Below are 7,500 nucleotides of genomic sequence, written 5' to 3' on the forward strand. Positions count from 1 at the left end.
CAGGACGGTGGCCATGGAAGTCGGAACCCGAAGGAGTGTGTAAAAAACTCCTTCCCGAACAACTAGCCCTGAAAATGGAGGCGCGGGAGCGTGGGGCCCCATCCCCGGCCCGTCGCGGCCACGGGAGCCGCGAGGGCTACCCCGCGACGAGTAGGAGGGCCGCGCGGTGACACGGAAGCCTGGGGCGGGGGCCCGGGGAGCCCCCCGGGGGCCCCGATTGGGGTGGTAGTAGCAAATATTAAAACGAGATTTTGAAGGCGAAGTGGAAAGGGTTCATGTGAACAGCATTTGAACAGGGGGTCAGTCGGCCTAAGAGATAGGCGAACCCGTTCGGAAGGGAGGGGCGATGGCCTCCGTCGCCCCCGGCCGATCGAAAGGGAGTGGGTTCAGATCCCCGAATCCGGAGTGGCGGAGGGGGGCGCCCGAGGCGTCCAGTGCGGGGGACCCCAACCCGACCCGGAGAAGCCGGGGGAGCCCCGGGGAGATTTCCCTTTTTTTGTAAAGGGGCAGGGCGCCTGGAATGGGTTGCCCGAGAGAGGGGCCCGACTTGGGAAAAAGGTCGGGTTGGGCGGCGTCCGGTGAGCTCCGGGCCCCTTGAAAACCGGGGGGGGTTTGAAATCTCGCCCCGGGCCGTACCCATATCCGCAGCGGGTCCCAGGGAAACAGCCTTGGCATGTTAGAAAAGGCAGGAAAGGGGAAAGTCGGCAAGTCAGATCCGTAATTCGGGATAAGGTTTGGGCTTAAGGGGGGTCGGTGGGCTGGGGTGCAAAGCGGGGGGGGCGCGACCGCGGCGGGGGCGGGCGCCCCCCCGTGCCCCCCCTCCCGCCGCCGCTGGAAGGGCCCCGCGGCGCCCGTCGCCGCCCTTCCTTCCTCTTCTCCCCGAGAAGGGGAAGTGTGGAGCGGCGGCGGCGTCACCGGGGGACTCCCGGAAGGGGGCCGGCGAGAGGGGGGGTGGGGCAGGCGGGGGGCGACTCTTGGACGCGCGCCGGGCCTTCCGCGGTCACCCCAGCTGCGGCGCGCGCCGGCGGCCGTTCACGCGGCCCGTCCGGCGCGTCGCCTCGGCCGGCGCTAGCAGCTGACTTAAAAATGGTGCGGACCAGGGGAATCCGACTGTTTAATTAAAACAAAGCATCGCGAAGGCCCGCGGCGGGTGTTAAACGCGATTGATTTCTGCCCAGTCCCTTGAATGTCAAAGTGAAGAAATTCAATGAAGCGCGGTTAAACGGGGGAGTAACTATGACTCTCTTAAGGTAGCCAAATGCCTCGATCTAATTAGTGACGCGCAGAATGGAAAGGGAACGAGATTTTCCCCACTGTTCCTACCTACCTATCTAGCGAAACCACAGCCAAGGGAACGGGCTTGGCCCAGAATCAGCGGGGAAAGAAGACCCTGTTGAGCTTGACTCTAGCTGGCACTGTAAAGAGACATGAGAGGTGTAGAATAAGTGGGAGGCCTCGGCCGCGGTTGAAAACCACTACTCTATCGTTTTCACTTACCCGGTGGAGGCGGGGGAGGCGAGCCCGAGGGGGGCTCTCCCCTTCTGGCGTCAAGCGCCCGGCTCGCCCCGGGCGCGAACCCGCCCCGGGGACAGTGGCAGGTGGGGAGTTTGACTGGGGGCGGTACACCTGTCAAACGGTAAACGAGGTGTCCTAAGGGCGAGTCAGGGAGGACAGAAACCTCCCGTGGAGCAGAAGGGCAAAAGCTCGGCTTGATTTTGATTTTCAGTATGAATACAGCCCGTGAAAGCGGGGGCCTCACGATCCTTCTGACTTTTTGGGTTTTAAGCAGGAGGTGTCAGAAAAGTTACCACAGGGAAACTGGCTTGTTGGCGGCCAAGCGTTCATAGCGACGCGCTTTTTGATCCTTCGATGTGGCTCTTCCTATTTATTGTGAAGCAGAATTCACAAAGCGTATTGTTCACCCTAATAGGGAACGTGAGCTGGGTTAGACCGTCGTGAGACAGGTTGTTTTACCCTACTGATGATGTGTGTTGCAATAGTAATCCTGCTCAGTACGAGAGGAACCGCAGGTTCAGACATTGGGGTATGTGCTTGGCTGAGGAGCCAATGGGCGAAGCTACCATCTGTGGGATTATGACCCCAAGCCTAAGTCAGAATCCCCCCTAAACGCAACGATACCCTTGCGCCGGGATTCCCGGGTTTTGGGGGGGTAGCGGCCCCTCCGGGGGGGTGCGGAGCGCCGCTCGTGTCAGGGTTGGGGGGCGGGACACACGAGACGCCCCCTCTCTCCGAGACGCACCGGGAGTTCGTGGGGAACCTGGTGCTAAATCATTCGTAGAGATATTTGGGGGCAGGGTTTGTGCGAAGGAGAGCTAACTTGCGCGCATTGAAAGTCAGCCCCGATCCAAGCTTTTTTTTTTTTAGGGAGGGGTTCCCCGCCCTCCCCCGCCCCCAACGGCGGAGCCACGCTGGGGGGGCCAGTTGTCCGAATAGGGGCCCCCCATCCAAGCTGGACCAAGGGGACCGTCGCACGAGAGGGAGAGGACTCCGAAAAGATTTAGAGTGCCACGGGGGACCGTTTTACAAGAGGGGGAGAGCTCTGAAAAATTTTTGAGTGGCACGGGTGACCAGTCGCACGAGAGAGAGCTCCCAAAAAGTCAGAGTGCCCAAAGGGTGACCAGTTTCACGACAGGGAGAGAGTCGGAAAAAAATTTTAAAAGTGCCACGGGGGACCAGTTGACAAGGGGGAAGGGGCTTAAAAATTTCAGAGTGGCACGGGTGACCAGTTGACAAGGGGGAGAGAGCTCGAAAAATTTTAGAGGGCAGGGTGACCAGGCACCAGAGGGAGAGAGCTCTGAAAAAAAATTTTAGGGCAGGGGGACCCGTGCACGGAGGGAGAGGGCCCCAAAAATGTCAGAGTCCCAGAGGTGAACTTAACCCCCAGCTTAAGCTAACCCCCCCCCCAAGGGGCAAACCCCAACCCCCAAACCCCAACCCTAACCCCAAACCTAGCCCTAACCCAACCCCAACCCCCCAAACGGGTTTGGGCCCAACCTAAACCCCAACCTTTAACCCCGGGTGCCCCACCAAACCCAACCCTAAACCAAAACCCTAGCCCTAACCCCAACCAACCCCACAAAAAGGTGGCCTAAACCCAAAACCCAACCCTCACCCACGGGTGGCCCAAACCCAACCCAACCCAACCCTTTAAACCCCACCCCCGGGGGCCTAACCCAACCTAACCCTAACCCAACCACCAAACCCCAAACCCTAACCTAAAACCCCCAACCTAAACCCACAAACGGGGGGCCCAACCCAACCTAACCCTAACCCTCACCCCCGGGTGGCCTAACCCTAACCCTAACCTAACCCTAACATTACCCTAACCCAAACCATAGCCCTAACCCTAACCCTACATTAACTCCTAACCCTAACCATAGCCCTAACCCTAACCCTAACCCTAACCTAACCCTAGCCCTAACCCTCACCCACAGGTGCCTAACCCTAACCCTAGCCATAACCCTAACCCTAACCCTAACCTAACCTAACCCTAACCCTAACCCTAACCATAACCCTAACCCTAACCTACAACCATAGCCCTAACCCTAACACCCTAACCCTAACCTCAGGGTGGCCTAACCCTAACCACCAACCCAAGATGGCCTAACCCTAACCTATCCTAACCCTAACACATAGGCCCTAACCACCCTAACCCTAGCCCTAACACTACCCATTAACCCTACCCTACCATAGCCCTAACCCTGACCCATCAACGGGTGGCCATAACCTAACCCTAACCATAGCCCTAACCCTAACCCTAACCATAAGCCCTAACCTAACCCTAACCTCATCAGAGGCCTAACCCTAACCCAACCCTAACCCTAACCCTACACCCTAAGCCTAACCTACCTAACCCTAACCATAGCCCTAACCTAACCTCTAACCCACGCCTAGCCCTAACCCTAACCCTCACAAGGTGGCCTAACCCTAACCCTAACCCAACCAAGCCCTAACCCTAACCCTACATAACCTAACCCTAGCCCTAACCACCCTAACCCTAACCCTAACCACTAACCTAACCCTACCTAACCAAGCCTAACCCTAACCCTAGCCATAACCCTAACCCTAACTAACCCACTAACCCTAACCCTAACCTAACCCTAACCCTAAACCATAGCCCTAACCCTAACCTAACCCTAACCATAGCCACCTAACCCTAACCTAACCCTAACCATAGCCCTACTAACCCTAACCAACCTAACCCTAACCCTAACCATAACCCTAACCTAACCCTAAGGCCCAACCCTAACCCTAACCCTAACCATAGCATACCCTAACCCTAACCCTAACCCTAGCCCAACCTAACCCTAACCTAACTACCTAGCCCATACCCTAACCCTAACCCTACACAGGCCTACCTAACCTAACCTACCTAACCTAACCCTAGCCCAACCCTACTAACCCTAACCCTAAACCATTAGCCCTAACCCTAACCCTAACCTCACCCAGGTGGCCTAACCTAACCTACCAACACCTAACCCTAACATATAGCCCTACCCTAACCTACCAACCCTAACCCGACCTAAGCCCTAGCCATCCCTAACATAACCCCTACCATCAGGTGCACCCTAACCCTAACCTCCTAACCCTAACCCTACCCTAACCCTACCAACCACGATGCCTAGCCCTACCCTAACCCTAACAACCTCTAGCCAATCCTAAACCTAACCCTAACCTAGACCTAGCCTACCCTAACCCACAAACCCTAACCCTAGCCCTACACTCAGCCTAACCTACAACCTCTAAACCTAACCCTAACCCTACACTACCTAACCCTAACCTAACCCTCAAGGCCTACCTACCCTAACTTACTTAGCCTAATACCCTAACCTAACCTAACCCTAGCCATAACCAACTAACCTAGGCCTATCCTAACCTAACCCTAACCCTAACCCTAAACCTAACCCAAGGCCTATCCAACCCTAACCCTAACCCTAGCCCTAGCCCTAGCCCTACCCTAACCCTAACCTAACCTGGCCCTAGCCCTAACCCTAACCCTAACACTCCCACCGGTGCCCAACCCTAACCCTACCACTAGCCCTAACCCTAACCCAAAATATAACCCTAGCCCTTGCCCTATCCTTAACCCCAACCCTAACCCGAGCCATAGCCCTAGCCCTATCCCTAACCATAACCCTAGCCCTAGCCCTAGCCATCAGGGTAGCCCTAACCCTAACCCTAACCCTAGCCCTAGCCCTAACCCTAACCCTAACCCGAGTCCTAGCCCTAGCCCTAACCCTAACCCTAGGCCAATCCTTAAACCTAACCCTAACGCTAACCCTAGCCTTAACCCTAACCCTAACCCTAACCCGGGCCCCAGCCCTAGCCCTAACCCTAGGCCAATCCTTAAACCTAAACCTAACCCTAACCCTAGCCATAGCCTTAACCCTAACCCTAACCCTAGGCCTATCCTTAACCCTAACTTTAGCTTTAGCCCTAAACCTTACCCTAAACCATAGGCATATCCTTAACCCTAGCCCTAACCCTAACCCTAGGCCTATCCTTAAACCTAACCCTAACCCTAACCCTAAACCTAACCCAAGGCCTATCCATATCCCTAACCCTAACCTAGCCCTAGCCCTAGCCCTAACCCTAACCCTAACCCTAACCCGAGCCCTAGCCCTAGCCCTAGCCCTAACCCAATCCCTAGCCCTTGCCCTAGCCCTAGCCCAAGCCCTAAGCCTAAAACTTGCCCTGGCCCTAGGCCCACGAGAGGGAGAGTGCTCCGAAAAAATAAGAGTGCCACGGGGGACCAGTTGCACGAGAGGGAGCGTGCTCCGAAAAAATGTCAGAGTTCCACGGGGGACCAGTTGCATGAGAGGGAGAGTGCTCCGAAAAAATAACAGAGTGCCACGGGGGACCAGTTGCACGAGAGAGAGCAGGATAGAGAGAGAGGGAGAGTGAGCTCAGAAAAATGACAAAGATGCACGTGTGACCAGTTGCACGAGAGGGAGAGTGCTCCGAAAAATATCAGAGTGCCACGGGGGACCAGTTGCACGAGAGGGAGAGTGCTCCGAAAAAATATCCGAGTGCCACGGGTGAGCAGTTGCACGAGAGCGAGAGTGAGCGCTCAGAAAAATGACAAAGTGCAACGGGTGACCAGTTGCACGAGAGGGAGAGTGCTCCGAAAAATATCAGAGTGCCACGGGGGGCCAGTTGCACGAGCGGGACAGTGCTCCGAAAATTATCAGAGTTCCACGTGGGACCAGTTGCACGAGAGAGAGAGATAGAAAGAGAGAGAGAGAGAGAGAGATGGAGCTCAGAGAAATGACAAAGTGCCACGGGTGACCAGTTGCACGAGAGAGAGAGCGCTCCGAAAAAAATGTCAGAGTTCCACGGGGGACCAGTTGCACGAGAGGGATAGTGCTCCGAAATATATCAGAGTGCCACGGGGGGACCAGTTGCACGAGAGGGAGAGTGCTCCGAAAAACACCAGAGTGCCACGGGGTGACCAGTTGCACGAGAGAGAGCAATAGAGAGAGACAGAGAGCGAGCTCAGAAAAATGACAAAGTGCCACGGGTGGCCAGTTGCACACGAGAGAGAGTGCTCCGAAAAATATCAGAGTGCCTCGGGGGACCAGTTGCACGAGAGGGAGCGTGCTCCGAAAAATATCTGAGTTCCACGGGGGACCAGTTGCTCGAGAGGGAGAGTGCTCCGAAAAATATCGGAGCGCCACGGGGGACCAGTTGCACGAGAGGGAGAGTGCTCCGAAAAATACCAGCGTGCCACGGGTGACCAGTTGCACGAGAGGGAGAGTGCTCCAAAAAATATCGGAGCGCCACGGGGGACCAGTTGCACGAGAGGGAGAGTGCTCCGAAAAATATCAGCGTGCCACGGGTGACCAGTTGCACGAGAGGGAGAGTGCTCTGAAAAAATTTCAGAGTGCCACGGGGGACCAGTTGCACGAGAGGGAGCGATAGAGAGAGAGAGAGAGAGAGAGAGAGAGAGGAGAGCGAGCTTAGAAAAATGACAAAGTGCCACGGGTGGACCAGTTGCACGAGAGGGAGCGTGCTCCGAAAAATATCAGCATGCCACGGGTAACCAGTTGCACGAGAGGGAGGGTGCTCCGAAAAATATCGGAGCGCCAACGGGGGACCAGTTGCACGAGAGGGAGAGTGCTCCAAAAAATATCGGAGCGTCACGGGGGACCAGTTGCACGAGAGGGAGAGTGCTCCGAAAAATATCAGCGTGCCACGGGTGACCAGTTGCACGAGAGGGAGAGTGCTCCGAAAAATTTCAGAGTGCCACGGGGGACCAGTTGCACGAGAGGGAGAGGTGCTCCGAAAAACACCAGAGTGCGCGGGTGACCAGTTGCAGGAGAGAGAGCGACAGAGAGAAGAGAGAGAGAGAGGAGAGAGACGGAGCTTAGAAAAAATGACAAAGTGCCACGGGTGACCAGTTGCACGAGAGGGAGAGTGCTCCGAAAAATATCAGAGTGCCACGGGGGACCAGTTGCACGAGAGGGAGAGTGCTCCGAA

This window comes from Anguilla rostrata, unplaced genomic scaffold, assembly GCF_018555375.3.
Source record: "Anguilla rostrata isolate EN2019 unplaced genomic scaffold, ASM1855537v3 scaf1077, whole genome shotgun sequence".
Taxonomy (NCBI): Eukaryota; Metazoa; Chordata; class Actinopteri; order Anguilliformes; family Anguillidae; genus Anguilla; species Anguilla rostrata.